Source organism: Rhinatrema bivittatum, chromosome 9 (genome assembly GCF_901001135.1).
Source record: "Rhinatrema bivittatum chromosome 9, aRhiBiv1.1, whole genome shotgun sequence".
Lineage (NCBI taxonomy): Eukaryota > Metazoa > Chordata > Amphibia > Gymnophiona > Rhinatrematidae > Rhinatrema > Rhinatrema bivittatum.
The window spans coordinates 243,382,202-243,405,378 of record NC_042623.1 but is presented as its reverse complement, the minus strand read 5'-3'; positions in this window follow the sequence as shown (position 1 = coordinate 243,405,378).

The following is a 23,177-nucleotide window of genomic DNA, read 5'->3' as shown; positions in this document are numbered from 1 at the left end:
ACAGAGTCAAGACATTCCAAGGATCAGGGAAGGCAGCCAACAGCAGAGTCTAGAAGACGTACCAAGGGTCAAAGTGGGTGGCGATCAAGTAAAGTATGGAAAATGTGGCAAGGGTCAAGACAGGTGGTGATCAAGCAAAGTCCAGAGGAGGTCCAAGGTCAAGACCAAAGAATCAATTCAGGGCAAGACAAGACAAAGGCCAGGAATCAGGAACACGGAGGCAGGAACTCGGAGGTAGGAACACGGAATCAGGAAACCAGCTACTCTCTAGAAGCTCAACCTGTTGCTGAAGCACTGATAGCTTGTCTGGCCCAGCCTTATATAAGAAGGCCATGATGACATCATCAAGAGGCGCCGCAGGAAATTTCCCACCACAGGCCCTTTAAATTGGCCTGAATCGTGTGAGCGCCTAGGGACGCTCACCTGGCAGAGCGGTGCTCCCTGTGCGGCACGGCCTATCGGCATTGCGGCCTGCAGCGCCTGTGGTCAGGGCACCCTCGCGGTACTGGTCGTCTTTCCAGCAGTCCGCCGTCTCAGGTAAACATGGCCAATTATGGGCCTGTTCCGCGACCAGCCAAGCGCAACATATTTAGTACTTGGCAAGATTCCTTCTCTGAATGCTCCTACTTTTGTATCAGTTGATGGCATGCAGACTGCAATTTCCAGGCAGGTCAGTAACCTTGGAGTATTTACATACTTTGGTGATATCCTAGGGAGGGGTGTGGCACTGCTGGCGGCGTCTCTCCGCGAACCCCGTGGAGAGGCCCGATGGATGGAGGCATCCTGGCTGGAAGTCCCAGGAAGTGGAGCAGGGCCGGAGGTGCTGCTGAAAGCCCGAGGTTGGAGCCGGTGACCCACTGCCACAAGCGATGGGGAGCTGGAGCCTTGAAGTTGCTTAGAAAGGTGAGAGGGCCACATCGCAGGGCTGCCACGGGCGGTGAGCGTAACAGTACCCCCCCTTTTCTCCCCCCTCCTGGAGGTTGGGGTTTGCCCAGTTGGGCACGATGGAAGTTCAAGAGGAAAATCTTGTCCAAGATGTTCCGAGCAGGCTCCCAAGAATTTTCCTCGGGTCCATAACCCTCCCAGGAGAGGAAGTACTCCCATCGGCGGCCTCCAGGTCGGACATCTAAGACTTCATGAACTTTATAAGTTGTATCAGTTTCTGCCACCAGTGGAGGTGGCTCAGGGACCTTCTGGGAAGGCCAAGACAACACTACCGGCTTGAGCAATGAAAAATGGAAAGTGTTATGTATGCCCAAAGAAGGAGGCAGCTGGAGCTGGTATGTCACCGGTCCAATGCGTCGGGTAATCAGAAATAGTCCAATAAACCTCGGAGTGAATCTCCGTGAAAGAATTTGGAGTCTAATATACTTGGTACTTAACAAGACTTTCTGGCCAGGAAAGAATTCAGGAGCTGTGCAGCGTTGACTGTCAGCAGTCTTCTTGACCCAGGAAACGATCTGGCGTAGGTGGAGATTTGTCTGTTCCCATAGTGTCTTAAGGCTATCCGCAGTAGCCTGTGCCACGGAGGATGGCACGGAGAGAGGTATGGGCAATGGTGGTCAAGGTTGTTTTCCATAGACTATGGAGAATGGAGATGTTTCAGTAGCTGTGGCAATGTGAGTTGTGGGAGAACTCTGCCCAGATAAGAGGTCTGACCAGTTGTCTTGTCAGTCATTAATATAGGCATGTTAGAATGCCTTCAAGGAGCAGTTCATCCGTTCAGCTTGCCCATTGGCTTAAGGGTGATAGGCGGTCGTGAAGCTGATGTTAATACTGAATTTTCGGCAAAGAGAGCACCAGTACCTGGCAACAAATTGAGGACCTTTGTCAGAGACAATATCTACTGGTAAACCATGCAGTCTGAAAATGTGATGAAAAAACAATCGTGCCAAGTCGGGTGCAGATGGTAGGCCTGGCAGGGGCACAAAATAAGCCATTTTTGAAAAACGGTCTATGGAACCCATATCATGGTATTACCCTTAGAAGGAGGCAGATCCATGATGAAGTCCATTGACAAGTGGGTCCACAGTTCTTTGGGTGCTGGAAGCAGCTGTAAGAGTCCCCATGGTCACCCGACCAGGGGTTTTTGTTGTGCGCAAACATTACAGGATTCAACATATGCTTTTGCGTTGGAGACCAAATTAGGCCACCAGAAAAACTGCTGGACCAATGCCATGGTTTGCACTTATCCTGGGTGACCAGCAACCTTGGAATTCTGTGCCCAATGGAGAACCCTTTCTCGGAGCCGTCAGGGCACCATTGTTTTTCCCGTATGGACTGGAAAATACAAGCTGGGTTGATGATGTGAGCTGGCTCTTCGGGGATATCTTCGGGTTCAAATGACCAGGATAAAGCATCTGCTCGGAGGTTCTTATCGGCAGAGCGGTAGCGAAGCACGAAATCAAATCTGGAAAAGAACAAGGCCCACCGTGCCTGGTGGGCGTTAAGGCGCTGTGCTTGACTTAGATGTTCCAAGTTTTTATGGTCCGTGAACACTGTGAATTTGTGCTGTGTGCCCTCAAGACAAGGACGCCACTCTTCTAGGGCCAATTTTATGGCGAGTAGTTCACAGTCCCCAATGCTGTAATTTCTTTCTGCCAGTGAAAACTTTTGAGAATAGAATGAACATAGAACTATGGTACCAGAAGCGGTTCGCTGGCTTAAGACCGCCCCAACCCCTATACCTCAACTTGGAATGGGCGAGTCGGGTCAGGGTGGCATAGACGGGATCCATTTTGAAAGGCTTCTTTCAACTGATGGAAGGCAACTATGACTTCGGATGGCCAATTCCGTGTGTTCTGGCCCTTCCTGGTCAGGGCCGTCAGAGGGGAGGCCAGTTTGGAATAATGAGGGATAAAATGTCGGTAATAGTTAAAGAACCCCAAGAATCACTGGAGCGCTTTGAGCCCCACAGGCTGTGGCCAACCCCGGATTGCCTTCAATTTATCCAGGTCCATAGAGAAACCTTGTGGAGAAATTATATAGCCAAGGGCCTCTCAAATAAGCACTTGTCCAGCTTTGCGAACAAATGATTTTCATGAAGACGTTGCAATACCATACATAAGTCAGTCCGGTAGAGGTCCAGATCTTTCGAAAAAATGAGGATATCATCCAAATAAACCATGACTTTGGTGTACAGTAGATCTCTAAAAATTTCATTCAGCATTCACTGGAATACAGCAGGTGTGTTGAAAGGTCGAAAGGCATCACTAAGTATTCATAGTGATCATCTCTAGTATTAAAGGCGGTCTTCCAGATGTCATTGGGACGGATTCTCACTAGATTATACACCCCGTGTAAATCCAGCTATGTAAAGATGGTAGCTCCCTGAAGACGATCGAAAAGTTCTGAAATCAATGGTAAGGGATATTTATCCTTATGGGTGATAGCATTTAGACCGTGGTAGTCAATGCACAGTCTAAGTGACCCGTCTTTCTTGGTCACAAAAAAGAATCCCCCTCCGGTGGGTGATATAGAGGGACAGATAAACCCTTTTTCCAGATTCTCTCGAATATATTCAGTCATGGCTTTTGTCTCAGGTAGTGACAAAGGGTAGCTGGGTCCACGAGGGGGTGTGGTTCCAGGAAGAAGATCGCTTCGACAATCGAACCGCCGAAGAGGCGGGAGAAGGTCGGCCTTCTGTTTGGAAATTACATCCTCATAGGCAGCGTATGAAGCAGATATGCCAGAAGAGGTGGTAACCAAAGGAATTGTTGCTGACGGGGTCACATTCTGAAGACAGGACTGGTGACAAACCGGACCCCACTCTAACAACTGTAGAGAAGTCCAATTGAACTGGGGAGAGTGCTTCTGTAGCCAAGGAAGTCCAAGCACTATGGGATGAATAGATTTATTCAATACTACGGTAGTAGCTCAAGTTTCTCAAGATGTAAGGCCCCTGTGCGTAACTGGACAAGTTCCATGGTCAGGGAGATGCAGCCGGGAAGCGGCTCTCCATATATAGAGGCAATACACAAGGAGGGAACTAACGAGTGGGTTTTTATACTCAAAAGTTGCACAAGATCTTTGAGACTAAAATTACCTCCTACTCCCAAATCTACCAGACAGAGGATGGGAAAGGACCTGGAGTCCCAAATTAGTGTAACAGGAACTGAGAGTTGAGGGGCCGGAGAAATTGCACCCAAGTTCAGGACCTCTACTGAACTTGGGCCCTGGAATTTCCAGGACAGATGGAACAGTTCAGTGGATGGTAGCCTGGTGCTCTGCAATACAGACCCAAGCCGGTTTGTCTTCGCCGGAGGCGCTCTTCTGGTGTCAGTCGCCCACGACCCAACTGCATGGGTTCCTCCACCTTGACCACTCTAATGTCACTGGGTGGAGAGTTTGTGATGGGTGGAGAGTGAGAACGAACCCGCGAGGGCATCCAACTCTCCCGGTGACGCTCTTGAAGTCGGTGATCTATTCGGCTCATCAAGTCTATAAGGTCCTCCAAGGAGGAAGGGAGCTCCCAAGCAGCCAACTCATCTTTTAACTGTGAGGAGAGACCATCAATGTAAATGGCTCAAAGGCAATCCTCTTGCCAAGCGAGCTCAGTAGCTAAAGTCCGAAACTCTATTGTATAATCAAATAGACTTTGTTGTCCCTGCCGAAGGTGGAGTAGACTGGTGCTTGCTACAGCATGCTGCCCTGGATCGTCAAAGGTCCGTTTGAAGACAGCCACAAATTGAACCAGCTCCCTCAACAGGGAGTCTGAGTGTTCCCACAGGGGAGAAGCCCATGCCAGGGCTTTCCCTTCAAGGTGAGACAAGATAAACGTGACTTTTGTTAAATCATCCTGGAAGACGGAGAGTTGCAGAGTGAATTGCATATAGCACTGGTTTATAACCCTCTGCAGAGCTTGGAGTCACCAATGAAGCGTGGAGGTGCTGGAAGAGCCAACAAGGCTCGTGGCGATGATGGTGATGGCTGTGGAGGAGGAAGAACCTGATCGCTAAGGAAGGCATTGACCCGGACATGAGGATGGTCCATGGAGGAGGCCAGTGCCTCAAGGAATTGCTGCTGTTCTTGCACCTTGGAAGCTAGGCCTGGAATGGCCTGGAGGGCACGTGGCTCCACCAAATCCATGGCCCTTGCAATCTGTTGCGCTGGAGGTGGATTCTTGGACTGAAGTGGAGTTGACGCAACCCACAGGCAAGAGCCTATGGGTCCCCACTGTCAGCAGGTGGTGGGCTGAAGCTAGAGGCCACTGGAGCTTCACCTATAGCAGCCCACATTCCCCTTGGGTTGAGCCTTTGGGTGCCAGGGCCAGCAGGACTTAGGCAGGCCTCGAGATTGGACGTCAAAGGCAGGTAGTTCAGCCCAGAGACAGCAGCCAGCAGGTGGCATAGTATTATCCTGGACTGGTCCCAGTACAGGAACCCAAGCACCAAGGATCGAGGATTGACTAAAGGTGCTTGAGCAAAGAAAGGCCGGAGTTTTAGGAGTCTACGTCCAGAGGATAGGGACAGAGACATTACTGTCGAACTTGGATGAGACCTGCCGGCAATTGGAAGGTATAGCAAGCAATGTAGAACCCTGGATACAAAGAAGTCTATAACATGGTCATCCATAGCAATGGTCAGGGCACGGAGAAGGCAGGCGTGGTCAGAAGTAGCAATGGTCAAGGCCGGAGAAGGCAGGCGTGGTCAGACGTAGCAATGGTCAAGGCACGGAGAAGGCTGACGTAGTCGGACATAGCAAAAGTCAAGCTTGGAGAAGGCAGGCAAGGTCGGACTTAGCAGGCTTGGAGAAGGCAGGCAAGGTCAGACGTAGCAGTGGTCGGCACCAGGAGGTCAATCAAAGTACAGATGAGATGAACGAGGAATCAGGAACTTGGAGACAATCAGAAACATGGAACAAGGAGGCACAGAGGCAACGAGTACTCAGAACCAAACAGGCAAGGCCTGAGCATTTATATGCTGAAGGATCTGACGTCAGCATCCAGGTCCGCGGCCAGGTTCCCACCGCAGGCCCTTTAAAAAGTTTACTGATGCGAGCACGGCTAGGGAGGGGTGCGGCGCTGCTGGCGGCGACTCTCCGCGAACTCATCCAGAGACGCGATGATTTTATAACATACGTACGCATGTTATAAAATATCCTGGACACAGGCATGTGCGCACATGTGACCCCATGTAAGTGGGGGAATTTTATAAGGGATGTGTGCCGAAGCCATTTTCCCAGTTCATTCCCAGTTTTCCCAGTTAAGGGATAGGACTTCCAAACCCTCTAATTTAATAGCCACTCTTTCCCCCCATTAGCCTGAACCCTTAAAGCCCTGCTGACTAGCCTAGATTTTTTTGTTTTAATACTTATACACCATCCATAGCAGACATAAATTTATGCGGCAGTGGACCCCAGCGTGAATTTATGCGCACATTTCATGGCCATGCCCCGACATACCTATGCCCTGTCCAGATCACACCCATGCTCCACCTCTTTCTAGAAACGTTTTACTTGTGCGCACAGTGGGAGATATGCGCATCCAAGGGTGACTTATAAAATACATTCAGTGCACACCAGCCCAACTTGTGCACATATCTCCCGACTTTGGTGCGCACAGGGCTTTTAAAATTCACCTGTATGCATGTAAGTCTCAACTCCACCCCAACTACTCCCCACAGAAAGCCTCTTCCCGGTGCATGTAAGTTTCCAGGATTTTGTATTATGCGCATCCTTTTACGTGTAATGAGCCCGGGTTAATTTCTAAAAAGCCATTTCCATACATAAGACAGGGTTTTATGAGCTTAAACGGCTTTGAAAATTGCCCCATATGTAGCGAGCAGAATTATTTTATTGTCTCTCTGAAGGAGGTACTTTAGAATAGTTACCTGTAAATTGTAAGAGTGCTGCCATATTTTCCGGGCAGTGTCTGTAAGAAGAAAAATACCAAATATAGATTTTCTTAGAAAAGTTGTTTCTGTGTTGTCCTTCATTGCCCAGTGGCACGGGCATGTTGATAGGGAGCTGACATTGCTTTGTAGAGATGTGAATCGTGTCCTCGATCGTCTTAACGATCGATTTCGGCTGGGAGGGGGAGGGAATCGTATTGTTGCCGTTTGGGGGGGTAAAATATCGTGAAAAATCGTGAAAAATCGAAAAAACGTAAAATCGCAAAACCGGCACATTAAAACCCCCTAAAACCCACCCCCGACCCTTTAAATTAAATCCCCCACCCTCCCGAACCCCCCCCCCAAATGACTTAAATAACCTGCGGGTCCAGTGGCGGTCTGGAACGGCAGCGGTCCGGAACGGGCTCCTGCTACTGAATCTTGTTGTCTTCAGCCGGCGCCATTTTCCAAAATGGCGCTGAAAAATGGCGGCGGCCATAGACGAACACGATTGGATGGCAGGAGGTCCTTCCGGACCCCCGCTGGACTTTTGGCAAGTCTTGTGGGGGTCAGGAGGCCCCCCACAAGCTGGCCAAAAGTTCCTGGAGGTCCAGCGGGGGTCAGGGAGCAATTTCCCGCCGCGAATCGTTTTCGTACGGAAAATGGCGCCGGCAGGAGATCGACTGCAGGAGGTCATTCAGCGAGGGTTCCGGCGCCTCGCTGAACGACCTCCTGCAGTCGATCTCCTGCCGGCGCCATTTTCCGTACGAAACGATTCGCGGCGGGAAATCGCTCCCTGACCCCCGCTGGACCTCCAGGAACTTTTGGCCAGCTTGGGAGGGGCCTCCTGACCCCCACAAGACTTGCCAAAAGTCCAGCGGGGGTCCGGAAGGACCTCCTGCCGTCCAATCGTGTTCGTCTATGGCCGCCGCCATTTTTCGGCGCCATTTTGGAAAATGGCGCCGGCTGAAGACAACAAGATTCAGTAGCAGGAGCCCGTTCCGGACCGCTGCCGTTCCGGACCGCCGCTGGACCCGCAGGTTATTTAAGTCATTTGGGGGGGGGGGGGTTCGGGGGGGGGGGGGATTTAATTTAAAGGGTCGGGGGTGGGTTTTAGGGGGTTTTAGTGTGCTGGCTCACGATTCTAACGATTTATAACGATAAATCGTTAGAATCTCTATTGTATTGTGTTCCATAACGGTTTAAGACGATATTAAAATTATCGGACGATAATTTTAATCGTCCTAAAACGATTCACATCCCTATTGCTTTGCAGCTGGTAAAAGAGAAGTGTTCACGGGTACAGTCGTCTTTTGAACCGTCCACGATAAACACATTTCCCATAGCCTCTTCTATGTCATGTCTGTTTGTCTTGACTTGATTGTAGACTGCATGGCGAAGAGACTCTCCTTATCTGTGTCATGTTACAGCACTGCGTAGCCCTCGTAACACTTTAGAAATGATAACTAGTAATAGTAGAAGTATAGAAATTTTCATTACTCTCAGGAGTGTTCTTGTCTCACATAGAGGTGAATTTTAAGACCTGCCCACATGTGCACACGTATGCCGGCTCGTGCACCTGAATATGATGATTTTATAACACACGTGATTATATGCTGTACATGTGCACTCAGTTTTATATAGACGTGCGCATGTGCGCACAAAAGCTGCATCTACCACGTAAGTTGGGGGAATTTTATAAGGGGTGCACACCATAAGAACATAAGAACATGCCATACTGGGTCAGACCAAGGGTCCATCAAGCCCAGCATCCTGTTTCCAACAGTGGCCAATCCAGGTCATAAGAACCTGGCAAGTACCCAAAAACTAAGTCTATTCCATGTAACCATTGCTAATGGCAGTGGCTATTCTCTAAGTGAACTTAATAGCAGGTAATGGTCTTCTCCTCCAAGAACTTAACCAATCCTTTTTTAAACACAGCTACACCAACTGCACTAACCACATCCTCTGGCAACAAATTCCAGAGTTTAATTGTGCGTTGAGTAAAAAATTGTGCGTTGAGTAAAAAAGAACTTTCTCCGATTAGTTTTAAATGTGCCCCATGCTAACTTCATGGAGTGCCCCCTAGTCTTTCTACTATCCGAAAGAGTAAATAACCGATTCACATCTAGCCGTTCTAGACCTCTCATGAGGCTACTAACCCTTTTCCCAGTTTGTTCCTAGTTCACCCAGTGTTCACCCAGTGTAGGGTTAGGACTTCCTACCCTCCCCCCTAGTTTTAAAGGCTCCCTTCCCACCTGCTAGACCCAACCCTTAAAACCCTGCTGACTAGCCCAGATTTTTTTTATTTTTTGACTTATATGACAATAATAGCAGAAGTAAAGTTGCACGGTGGGGACCCCTGGCACGCTATGCGCACATCTCTTGGTCTTCCCCGACATGGCCGTGCCCTGCCCAGACCACACCCACACCCCGCCCTTTGGAACTTTTGGATCTGTGCTCATACTGGGAGATGGCGGCTACATGGGCTTAAAATCTGCGTGGTGAGCACTAGCCCGAAACACGCGCATATCTCCCGGCTTTGGTGCGCATAGGGCTTTAAAATCCACCAGATAGAGCAGAGGAGTTGTAAATTGTATAATAAGAAAGGTGCCTGGAAACAAAGTAGCTGTGCTGCGACTTAGCTTACATTATTTTGATTAGCATTAATATGCTACAATCTCTCATCCCTTCCTCCGGGACAACCTTCAGCTACGCAGGCACAATCCATTTGCCCATTTTAACAACTTGGATGAGAGGTGGAGTCATGTATGTAAATTTGACCCCACCGCGTCATACCTGGCAAACATTAGTCCTTTTTAGGAATAGCATCATTCCTTAGCCTAGCCACTGCGACAAGAGCCTGTGCTCTCCCTCCTGTGTGCTAGGTAGGAGGGTGGGTGTGGTTTTTACATTAAGGTGCACCAACAAGCAGGCAAAGACACGCTTGCATTAGCAGATTTCATGATACATTTGTGCCTGCCTGGCCTTCTTCGCTCCAAAAAGCAGAGGCAAAAGGCTTATACATTTTCCTCCACTTTGGAAAAAAAGGAGTTTTTGAAATCAAAGTTTGAGGTTGGTCCTACAAAAAAGGTCCATTTGTCGGCTTTTGATCTTTTCTGGTCTCTATGGTAAAACTGATTTTTCCCACGCTTTCTCTAATCTCGGTGCTAGATTTTATAATAAATTACACTTTGTTTAATTAAAAAAAACAAAAAAAAAACCAGCTCTTACGTTGGCACAAAAACCTCTTAAACTGGGACTATCTTTCGAAATCTAGCCACAAATATATTGAGCGTGTCCAGTTAGAAGGCGTCACCTGCAACTTGCTTGTTGATCCTTATTTCTTCATATTCCAGCGGATTTGAACGGCAGCCACAAAAAGTTGATAAATTGAGGGAAGTCCCTCAATGAACTGAACTCTGTCCATAGCAGCAGTAGCAAAATCAGAGCATCCTGGTAATATAAACAAACTGTAGTTATATAGGCAAACAAGGGTTTAACAGCACCACAAAATGCCCCTAAGAAATGTACACTGTGTGCATTGGAGATGTCTTTAGTGTGACCTTCTAGCAGTAATGAATGAAAATATCATATGGGTATTCTGTGTACATCTATACTCTAGGACGAGAGCTCAGAAAGTCATTGCATGGTGTAAGGCCACAGCTATAATTGGAATGAGTGAATCTAATCCAGGGGCCTGGCTCCAAACCAGAAACAGATGCTTCTTAGTTACTTCCAAACTGTGAGAGAAAATATTTTATCCTTCAATAAATACTGAGTACAACCAGCCAGAGGGCCTGATTTGCTAAGGTTGTTTTTTTTTTTTTTTTCTGTAAAGACAGAATGGGAGAACAGCCTTAGTAAATAGACTTCAAAGTTTGACTTTTATTTTGCCATCAGCTCACTTACAGAAAGTAATTAAAAAAGAAAGATAACAGAAAATGCCTTTGATGCTGAAGTTTTTTCTTGGAATAAGATCGCTTTCAAGTTCAGCAATTACTTTGGTGAGGGGGGAGTCATATCATTCCACAGCTGGTGGCTGATCCATGACGTGATATTAAAAAAGAGAATCAGGCCCACGATTTACAGACATTAAGGGGGTAATTTTCAAAGGCATAAACCCGGTGTTAGGCATATGAGTGGTTCTTTCAAAAATAGCTGTGGCAGGGATGCGCATATAAATGTTTGCGTGGAACTCGATTTCACGTGAACTTTTACGTGCATTCTGAATCGGCGTCCCCGACTGGCATTCACACATATACTTTAGAGGCTTTTTTAAAAATATGCATGGTGAGTCACACCTGCTGCCAGACGGTTGTAACTTTCATGTAGGGGTCCCCATGCCTAGCCAGCGCTACCTGCACATTTGTAAAGGGGACTCACCACAAAAGCAATCTTTGAACATTTGGGCAAAAGTCTGTCTGTGGGTAAAAAGACGTTAATCTACATGAGCTTCTTCAAAATTCCTCAGGAAAGGAGTTATAATTATACATGTGTAATAATCGGTATATTATGGGGGGATTGTCCCTGATCAGTTTTGGGGTTCTTTGTATTCAATGGTCTGACAGAGGGTGTAATGGGCCACAAAAGTGGAGATCTTCTCCGTGGCCCTCACACAGCTCCTGTCTCAGACTCTAAATAATTGCAGATGTTCTCAGCTGATGTGGTTCCCAAAGTGGTCCGACTTCATTCACAAATGAAATCAGTTGAACAGGTCGCTCTCCCACAGGAAGCAGTGGGGTTTCAACAGTTCCCGTTTTCTGTACTTCAACTATTATACAACCGTTTTAGTTGAAGTCTTATTCTCCCTCGTTACCTCTTAGCTTCCGACAGCTATTTTAGCATTACAGTATTTCTCTTAACAGAGCTATATTAGCTTTATGCTGCTTCGGGCCACTTCCCTTGTGATAAACCGGACTTTGCTCCTCTACTCCTGTACCTGGTGCCGCTGACAGGGTCACTCTGCACTTCTTCTCTTTAAACACCTGAAGGGACTTCCCACAGTACTCACACATTCTGTGGCTGGGACATCCATTGTTTCCTCCAGGATGGACATTTCAAAGGGATAAGCTCCACATGGACCCTCACAGGAGCGCTAACTTGGCCAGAATGGGGAAATAGGATTCCCCGGCTCTTCAAATGTAAAGATTCACTGTGTCATATAACAGTGTTGCCCAGGGGCTATGCTTAGAGTTGCCAACTGAATCCAGATTTTCAGGACAGGTTGATTCAGTCCTAGCTTTACCCTACGGCATTCATGGAGGTATAGCTCTGGCATTACTATCGATGTGCCTGAGAAAAGCAAGGCTACAAGTCCATGCAGGCTGTGACAGTAAAACCAGGACTGGATCAGCCTGGCCGGACAATGTGGAGACAGTTGGTAACCGTAGCTACAATTGTAAATTTATTGACTAAAATTAAAACAGTGGGATTTCCTGCTCCTGTATGTTGACACCAAAGGAAAAGCAAATGCATTGCATTTACAGAGCAAGACTAAGGAAGCACCATTTGACCGAGCAATAGATGCACTACAACAAGACTGGGAATGACAGCAATTTTATCTTTACTTGCACAAAATGTGTTTTCTTATGGATCATGAGCATTTATTGCAAATTTAAAATCAGCAACCATTACTGACACATGAATATCTCAGTTACAGCTCCACGCATGTACTTTTGCATTGAAACTTGCCGTGGGTAAAAAAAAAGTAACAGAGAAATGTAATGTTATATAAGCAGCTCAGGGGAGAGCCCCACGAGCAGCCTCACTCACTCCTGATGTGGCCAGACCAACCCCGTGGTCAGCACACAGCCTCCGTCTCTGAACGCAGTCCGGTGTGTAAGTTTCTGAAAGAGGTAAAGTGAGCATGTTCAATGCATTGCATATTAGTGCACAATGAAACATGTGCTTACTTTCAAACCTTCCACCCACAAATAATGGTGCAACTCCCACCACACAATTTATAAAACTCTTGGGTAAATCTCCGCACGTGCACTGATGCGAGCAAATCCAGTTCGCAAACAGGTTTGAACGTTATCCTCCCTGGGTGCCATTTTCCTCCCCGACCTTAACATGCAACCCCTCCTCCCCCGGGAATTCAGCTAAAGGTATGCACGTGCTTTTAGCCATACTGAGGAAGGACAGCAGATTTGCATGGGTAAAACGCTTTCTACCCCATGTAAATGACTGAAAATTGTCCTGCACGGCCTTGAATCACTAAGGCTTTCCTCCCAATTTGGGTCTTTGGAGGAAAAAAGCTTAGTGAATCAGGCCCTTCATTTGTTTACTAGCTAGAAGCATTGTCCCCAGTCTGACTTGATTTGATAGTTAGGATCAGTTGTGGATGCTTGTAGATCCCCTTTTTTTTTTCTATCAATAAACAGTATCACAACGGTAAATAATCCAGCACCCGGTTGCTTCCTAGAACTCTGTATTACTAAATAAAAGTGAATATATTAGAATGAATTTATATATTTTTCTTTATTTAAAATATTTGTATTCCAACCGCTGCAATCATAACATAAACATTACTTAGCACATGAAAACTGGAATCTAAAAACAGTAGCAAAAATATAACGCATGTGTATTGGAAAAACAGTGGCCTCCTGAAAGGAGATTTTTCTATATGACACTATGAACTTGCTTTCTCTGCTTGTGATGTATTACTTTTGGGCAATAGGATTATCATTCCCAATAGTCTTGACAATTATACGACTGACTTAGAGCATGACACCAGAAGACGAAAAAAGAGAGAAAGTTATTTCCTGGGAATGACAGGAAATTGGCACGAAGAATTAAAAGCTGCATGCCCATGCCAAGCCATGGTGAAGTTTAAAACAAGAGCACCCTTCATATGACAGAGCTTCCAAATGATCCTTGGATTTAATATTCAAGCCCTTCATACAATCCACTGCCAGGTGGTGATTACTGAGGAGAATGACTTTTCATGAGTTCCTGAGACACAATCTAGAGTTTCAACATTAGTCCAGCCATGCATACTGGACTCACCAAAAAATGTAATTAGGAATCTGGTCTTTGGCATTAGATCATTACGAGGTAAATAATTCAAACTGGGTACTTAGGAACAAACTCTATGGGACTTTTTACCCGCAGAGTTTTTGCACCATAATCCAAGCAAAAGTGCATGGATACTTTTGCTATAATTATTACTCAGTGAAAAATTACGTGCATAGATAATCAGACCTATATGTATTGTTCTTCTCTTCACCCTCTCTCTGCCCCTGTATCATGTTGGACAGCAGACAAATTAACTGCAGCTAGCTTGGGTAATATTCAAAGCCACACACAATATCAACAGTTATGTTCAAGACACAACGAACACAATTCTCACTCAAAAGACGTCATGCAACTGTAATTCTTCTTAGTCAATGTGCTATATACTGTTATTGTTTATAGGACCATCATAACACCTGCGGGCATACCAGCATATTTTAGCTTAAGGTTTTGCCACTACAGGTCGTATTTAATCATTGGTCCGAGTCCTTTATTATTTCTTTTGTATTCTATTTTTTGTTTTTTTAAATATTTTTATAAATATGAGCTCAGACGCTGGCAAGAGGAAACGGCGGCAAGGTTTGAAAGCAAAGAAGTAACGGGGCAGTGATAAATATACCTGTCAGTGATAAAATACAGAAGTGAAGTGCTCTGTTTCAGTCCCTGAAGCAGCGATGCGAAATGCGCGTCGGATTGGACTTTAAATAACCACGTCTTTTTTGAAAGTTTGAGCCACGCCAAGGAAGGTATCACCCCGATACATACTTTTATAAAAATATTTAAAAAAACAAAAAATAGAATACAAAAGAAATAATAAAGGACTTGGACCAATGATTAAATACGACCTGTAGTGGCAAAACCTTAAGCTAAAATATGCTGGTATGCCCGCAGGTGTTATGATGGTCTTATAAACAATAACAGTATATAGCACATTGACTAAGAAGAATTACAGTAATATTCAAAGCCCCATTTATTGTCACTTTAAAATCAGCAACCATCAGCATCCGCAGGTAAAAGTTTGTCTTGTTTACCCATGGAAATTGCTTTGAATATTGTCCTCCCTATATCAATTCTGGGTATTCCCACATGCAAAGCAGATTCTTAAAGAGGCGAAAGCCCTACTTGAACAATCAACTTCTGATTATGGAACAACTGCAATGACCAGTTATAAAGACAACTCAATTATTCATTTAGTTGCTTGAGTGAAATCCATATTTTCTCCTTCTGCTTCCTTGCCTTCATCCTCTCAAAATTTCCCCACTATTTCCCTCATTTTCTTTCCATCTTCTGCATCTTGTTATTCTGTATACATTTTTATTCAATTTCTGACAAATGCAGATATTAACAAAACACCTCCTGATTTGGAAGTAAAGATGATAAATCTCAAGGTTTTTTTTCTTTTATGGTGCAACTCTTCTCAGACTGGTTACAATAATGGAAAAGAAAACAAAATGCTCAGTCTCACAGCTAAAGATGTGTGTGAATTGTTTGAAATCCAACCAAGTTGGTACACAGTTTGGCCAACTAAAAGCTTTGGGAGAGTAAATGAAAGACCTTGACTTGTCCAGGATATCTGGCCATGTTAGAGTCACGGCACAGGTGGAGTCCTTCAAGTCAGGCAGCCCCAGGGGATACAGTCATTGCGAGTAAACGTTTTCTTTAACAAGGACACAATTTTAGAAAATCCTTGGATGAATCTTCCTGGAATGGCAATTTTCTTGGTAGGGATTGGTATTCCTACAGCTTAGCTTGGATTGCGAGGTCTTGGGTACCCTGTGTCTCAAATCAATCTAAGTATGTCTGGAGTCAGGTTGCGCCAAGAATCTGGCAAGGATCCATGAGCATCTTTCTCTGTTAAGTATTGGTAGTGCTCCCTTTTACAAGTGAGCAAACCTGTCTTCCTATTCTGGGAACAAGAGCTGTAGGTTATCTGGAAATCAAACTGCATGAAGAATAGATCTGGTGTATCTGCCTGGGGTCTAGATTCTTGGCTGCTTGGAGATATTCCAGGTTGTGTTGGTCTATATAGGTTGTGCAGATCTCTCCAAGTAATGTCTTTACTCCTAAAGTGCTACCTTAACAACCAGAAGCTCTCCATTGAGGTTGGCATAGTTTTATTTTGCAGGAGTGAGTTTCCTAGACAGATAGGTGCAGAGATGGAGGTCCTGGCAAGGCCCTTGTTGTTAAAACAGTACCACTCCTATGGCCATTTCATAGGCATCTATCTCCACCATGAAGAGGAGCATTGGGTCTAGATGTACCAGGAAGGAAGCAGTAGCTACTGCCTATTTAAGCTGTTCAAAGTTATGCTGGGTCTCAGGAGTCTATTAAAACACTGTGGCTTTCGTAACAAGGATGTCAAGGGGACTAAAATTCTGAAAAAGCCTTAAATTGTATAACTGGCTAACTTTAGCACAGCCCTATAGCCCAACCAGATAAGTTAACTGGCTACATTATCCATCTAACTCCGCTCTTCCCCGGAATACCTCCCACCTGCCATAGAACATCCCTGACTTATCTGACTAAATTCCTAGATACTTTGTGGAGAGGTCCAATGGAATTTAGCCTGGATCTTCTGCCAGTCTATCTTGATCCCTTGGGATGATATAGTTGATCCCTTGGGATGATATAGTTAAGGAATTTCACCTCCATTTCTAGCTTTATATACAGTCCATGTTCTTGGAGTCTCTCCAGTTCTAAGGTTTCATGCTGGTCATGGAGTTCAGCAATTTCTGAATAAATGAGGATGTCATCTAAGTAGACTACTTCATAATGGCCCAGGATATCTCAGAAGACATCACAGATAAATTTCTGGAAGACAGCAGGTGCATTAGTTAGGCTGAAGAGCATGACTCAGAGCTCGAAGTTCCCATACCAAATCTAAGTGTTTTCCTTTCATCTCTAGTTTGTATTTAAGCTATATTAAGGGTTTCCCAAAGGTCCAGGTTAGAAAAGATGCAGTTGAGGAGCTTGGGGGATCAAATGTAGCAAATACTAGTTCTAGATAATGAGTTGAATTTTAACTTAATAGTTCACATGCAAATGGAGACTGCTGACTTTCTAGTTTGTTTTTTTTATAGAGCACTGGTGCCCCAGTGGTAAGGTTGATCTCTATATGAATCTTTTCTACAGGTTTTGATACAAGCATTCCCATAGAGCAGCAAGCTCAAGTTAGTACATGGAGTAGAGGTGGACATTTGGGGCCCAGTATTCGAAGATATCTAGCTATCTAAGCCAGATATAACTTATCTGGGTAACTTAGAAAAGATATTCAGTGGTACAGCTATGCCATTTAATATACCCAGATAAATTCTAAGCCAGATTTAATATCCGGCTAACTTTAGACCTGCTAAATATTGGCGCTTATCCGGTTAAGGTAACCAGATAAGTAGTCCCACAAATTCGCCCCTAAGAAATCTGGATAACTACTTAGCCAGATAAATACGTATCTAAGTGGCAAGCACTGAATATAGCTGAATCATCAAGAAGTTTGGAGAACAGAGGCTTTTGAGATTATAATCATTGATAGATGTTGCTAGAATAATAATATATTCATAACTATAGATGCAATAATATATGTGTAGGTCTATTTCAGATGTTGATTTATTAAGCAGTTAGATAATTTGCACCAATATGCATTTTATAGATTATATATATATTAATGATATAGCTAATGTTATATTGGCTCTGATAGTTGTCCATATAATGTGAAATTATGTTGATCTAGAATAAAGAAAATATTACATATTTTGATTAATCACATATGTACTGGTATCTTATCACCTAAAAGGGTTCTTATGCATAAAAGAAGAGAGCATGAGAACAATTTTCAAACAAGCAACATATTAGCAGACAGCACACAGGTGCTTTTAGGATGTGTACTTTAACCATCAAAACAAATCTACCCAGGTAGTTTTCTTTGAAAATTAGTGGAACATGCATGTACTGAAAAGGCCCACAACTCTGCACCTGCCATTTTGTGTGAGCAGTCAAAAAGAGTGAATTTACAATGCATGCTTTTAAAAAGATAACATTACACATGCTGTTTTCTTTGCCTGATCCATGCACACCTCACGGTCTGGCTAAACGTTTGTGTGCCCTGAGAGTCCATGTGTGCTTTTAGTCTGGCAGAGCTGGGCCATTTTTTTGACATAAGAACATAAGAAATTGCCATGCTGGGTCAAACCCAGGGTCCATCAAGCCCAGCATCCTGATTCCAACAGAGGCCAAACCAGGCCACAAGAACTTGGCAATTACCCAAACAACAAGAAGATCCCATGCTACTGATGCAATTAATAGCAGTGGCTATTCCCTAAGGGGCGGATTTTCAGAGCCCTGCTCGCCTAAATCCGCCCAAAACCGGGCGGATTTAGGCGAGTAGGGCCCTGCGCGCCGGAATGCCTACATTCAAAGAGGCCTACCACGCGCAGACCCCGGGACTCGCGTAAGTCCCGGGGTTTTCGGAGGGGGGCATGTCGGGGGCGTGTCGGGGGTGGGCCCGGTCGTCGCGGCGTTTCGGGGGCGTGTCGGCAGCGTTTTGGGGGCGGGTACGGGGGCGTGGCTACGGCCCGGGGCGGTCCGGGGGCATGGCCGCGCTCTCCGTACCCGCCCCCAGGTCGCGGCCCGGCGCGCAGGAGGCCCGCTCGCGCACGGGGATTTACTTCTCCCTCCGGGAGGCGTAAATCCCTGGAGAAAGGTAAGGGGGGGTGTAGACAGGGCCGGGCGGGTGGGTTAGGTAGAGGAAGGGAGGGGAAGGTGAGGGGAGGGCGTTAGAGGATTCCCTCCAAGGCCGCTCCAATTTCGGAGCGGCCTTGGAGGGAATGGGGGTAGGCTGCGCGGCTCGGCGCGCGCCGGCTATACAAAATCCATAGCCTTGCGCGCGCCGATCCAGGTTTTTAGCAGATACGCGCGGCTCCGCGCGTATCTACTAAAATCCAGCGTACTTTTGTTTGCGCCTGGAGCGCAAACAAAAGTAGGCCTATTCGCGGAGTCTGAATATCCGCCCCTAAGTAAACATGATTAATAGCATTTAATGGAGTTCTCCTCCAAGAACTTATCCAAACCTTTTTTAAACACAGCTACACTAACTGCACTAACCACATCCTCTAGCAACAAATTCCAGAGCTTAATTGTGCATTGAGTGAAAAAGAATTTTCTCCGATTAGTTTTAAATGTGCTACTTGCTAACTTCATGGAATGTCCCCTAGTCCTCCTATTATCCGAAAGAGTAAATAACCAATTCACATCTACTCATTCAAGACCTCTCATGATCTTAAAGACCTCTATTATATCCCCCCTCAGCCATCTCTTCCCCAAGCTGAACACCCCTAACCTCTTCAGCCTTTCCTCATAGGGGAACCTCATATCCCTTTTATGATTTTGGTCGCCCTTCTCTGTACCTTCTCCATCGCAACTATATCTTTTTTGAGATGCGGTGACCAGAATTGTACACAGTATTCAAGGTGTGGTCTCACCATGGAGCGATACAGTGGCATTATGACATTTTCCGTTCTATTAACCATTCCCTTCCTAATAATTCCTAACATTCTGTTTGCTTTTTTGACTGCTGCAGCACACTGAGCCGACGATTTCAAAGTATTATCCACTATGATGCCTAGATCTTTTTCCTGGGTGGTAGCTCCTAATATGGAACCTAACATCATGTAACTACAGCAAGGGTTATTTTTCCCTATATGCAACAACTTGCACTTGTCCACATTAAATTTCATCTGCCTTTTGGATGCCCAATAGGGATGTGAATCGTTTTTTGACGATTTAAAATATCGTCCGATATATTTTAAATCGTCAAAAATCGTTAGAGCCACGATACAATAACAATTCCCCCGATCTATCATCAAAAAATCGTAAATCGGGGGAGGGGAAGGGGGAGGGCGGGAAAACCAGCACACTAAAACAACCCTAAAACCCACCCCGACCCTTTAAAATAAATCCCCCACCCTCCCGAACCCCCCCAAAATGCCTTAAATTACCTGGGGTCCAGAGGAAGGGTCCCGGTGTGATCTTTTACTCTCGGACCTCCGGTGCGTTGTAGAAATGGCGCCATCGCTACCTTTACCTTGTCATATGACAAGTCAAAGGTATTTATTTTATTTATTTATTTAAGGCTTTTCTATACCGGCATTCATGATACAATCATATCATGCCGGTTTACAGATAACTGGGGAGTGAAAACTTTGTTCATTTAACCAGTGCAGGTAGCGCCGGCGCCATTTTGTTGTTTGTCCCCCGACGTCAGGAGCATAGGAGATCGCTCCCGGACCCCCGCTGGACCCCCAGGGACTTTTGGCCAGCTTGGGGGGGCCTCCTGACCCCCACAAGACTTGCCAAAAGTCCAGCGGGGGTCCGGAACGACCTCCTGCAGTCGAATCGTGTTGCCGTACGGCTGGCGCCACGTACAGAAAAACGATTCGCGTGCAGGAAGTCGTTCCCGGACCCCCACTGGACTTTTGGCAAGTCTTGTGGGGGTCAGGAGGCCCCCCCAAGCTGGCCAAAAGTCCCTGGGGTTCCAGCAGGGGTCCGGGAGCGATCTCCTACGCTCCTGCCGTCGGGGGACAAAAAAACAAAATGGCGCCGGCGCTACCTTTGCCAGGGCAAAGGTAGCGCCGGCGCCATTTCTACAACGCACCGGAGGTCCGAGAGTAAAAGATCACACCGGGACCCTTCCTCTGGACCCCAGGTAATTTAAGGCATTTTGGGGGGGTTCGGGAGGGTGGGGGATTTATTTTAAAGGGTCGGGGTGGGTTTTAGGGATGTTTTAGTGTGCCGGTTTTCGATTTACACGATTTACACGATATTTAAAAAACCCAAACTGCGACGATCCGATTCCCTCCCCCTCCCAGCCGAAATCGATCGTTAAGACGATCAATCACATGATTCACATCTCTAATGCCCAATCTTCCAGTCTTGCAAGGTCCTCCTGTAATGTATCACAATCTGTTTGTGATTTAACTACTCTGAATTATTTTGTATCATCCTCAAATTTGATAACTTCATTTGTTATATTCCTGTCAAGATCATTTATAAATATATTGAAAAGCACTGGTCCAAGTACACTGAGGCACTCCACTGTTTACCTTTTTCCACTGACAGGGGAATTTAGGCATGTTAACCCATTTTAATGCAACTTTAGATTGTTTTGCAAATTGTCCCCTCCCCCCAATTCTGCTTTGATGAATAAACAGAAAGAAGTAGGGAAATCAAGCAGAGACATGGCTTCCTGAATGCTTTCCAACGAAGATTTATAGAAGGGATATGTGTGTGTGTGTGTGTGTGGGGGGGGGGGGGTAGTGGAGTGTTTGGGTGAGCAGTAGGTGAGGATGTTTTGGAGAGCTGTATATGTGGAGTGTGGAGTGGGTAGAGTTGTTTGACAGGAGATGTGTGTGTGTGTGTATGCATGGGTGGGTGAGATATGTTTGGTGTGGGTGGTGGGTGTAGGATTGTGTGGATTGTGGGTTTGCATGAGGTGTAGGTGCAGGGGTGTGTGTGTGTGAGTGATGAGTGTGTAGAAATGTGTGGGGGTTAGGGATACAGGTAGGTGGGAGTATGTATGAGTGTGTAGTTTGTGGGATTATGTGTGGGGGGGGGGGTGTCAGAATGTGTGTGGATTTGTGTGTGTTTGTGTGTAAGAGAGAGAGAGAGAGATTTGCTAGGTGTTTTGAAGCTGACTTTGAAAAAGCCTTTTGGTACTAACCGTGTAATCATAGCGCATTTTCTAATGTTTTGGTCTTGATAACACATTGACCGCACATACTAAGTTGTCCACAATTTTCAATTCGCTGGCATCAAGCACTTGTGGTTTCCCTGAAGGAGAGTCCTCCGAAACATTGCAGTGTCGGATCGAACAGAATAAGTTACTACAAAGCCTGGCCCGACCTAGTTGTGGACTATGAGTTAACTGCTCACACCAGAATACTGGACTGAAAAGTGGACCTCAACCCAGTTTTCAGATAAGTGCATCTCATGAAATCTTCATACCGAAGAATCATTATTAACATATTTATGGTGACCAATGATTTAAAAAGCCTTGCACTGTTCAGAGCTTTATCCTTTGGGCACGTTATATGAGGTCTCCATACATTCAGAAATTAACCCTTCACATACTTTGTATAGCAGGATCTTTATTATTTTTGGTACTAACCTTCATCAGCTGCATCAGTTATTTTTCCCTGCCTCAGTCTCTCTCTGTAGCTCGGTGTGAAAGTGCTGAAAAGGTGGTAGTGGGAGGGAGCATGGGGGGTGGGGAGGCTTTAGGAATGGAGCACTGGTCAGATTCGGACAGTTCTAATAGTTTCCCATAGAAAGGGAGAGGAATTTTTTGGGGAGGCTTGGCTCTCGGAAAATACTGATCTAATTAATGTTTTTGGTTTTTGAAGTTGTCCAAAGCATTAACATTTTCTTCTTGCACGCCAAATTTTATGCCTTTCTGTCACTTCTTTGGAGAGTTATTGTGCTTGTGGATGGACAACGATTCCTTTCATATCATTCTTTCCAGCAGTCTATATGTTGGCAAGCATTAAAAAAAAACAAATCAAAAAGCATTTTTTCATTCTTCTCACAAACAAAAATGCATATCTTGATTTACAGGAAGAGAACTGGCATGATTCCCTCAATCAGGGATATCAAAACTGAGGCTTGTATGAAAGTGATATGGTGCTAGAAAAAAAAAAAAGGAGGAATATCAATATCTATCTTGAGCACAGCAAGCTATGCCAAATAAAGAGAATATTTGTTTGGTACTGAGTTATTTTTAAATCTGTCCCTGAGTTCTATTAAATTAAATTATCTCTGTTGTTATGCAGCAGCCATATGATAGGTTTCATTGTTATACCTGATATATTCTCCAACATTTTGTAAGTGCTAAACTGCTAATAAAAGTCCAAGTTGCTTACATTGCATAAAGAAAAACCTTTGCATGTCTAAAGGAGGTAATTTCACCTCTCATGCTGTTCAAAGAAGATCATCTAAAGGCTGGAAAACTGCACTGCATAACCCAGGCAATGACAGGGGATCGATTTCTTCACAGGGCAAGGGAACTTCATGACTGAGGTCCAGCTTTTGCCTTCTACTTACAAACAGGCCAATACAGTAAAGTTTGCGGGAGAGCACCCGCTCTCCCGGTGCGCACACAGGACAGTGTTCTCTGTGCGTGATACAGTAAAACAAAATATTTAAATTAGGGCCCGCGGTAAAAAGAGGCACTAGGGACACTAGCACATCCCTAGCGCCTCTTTTTGGACAGAAGCAGCGGCTGTCAGCAGATTTGACAGCCGACGCTCAATTTTGCCGGTGTCGGTTCTCGGGCCCGCTGAC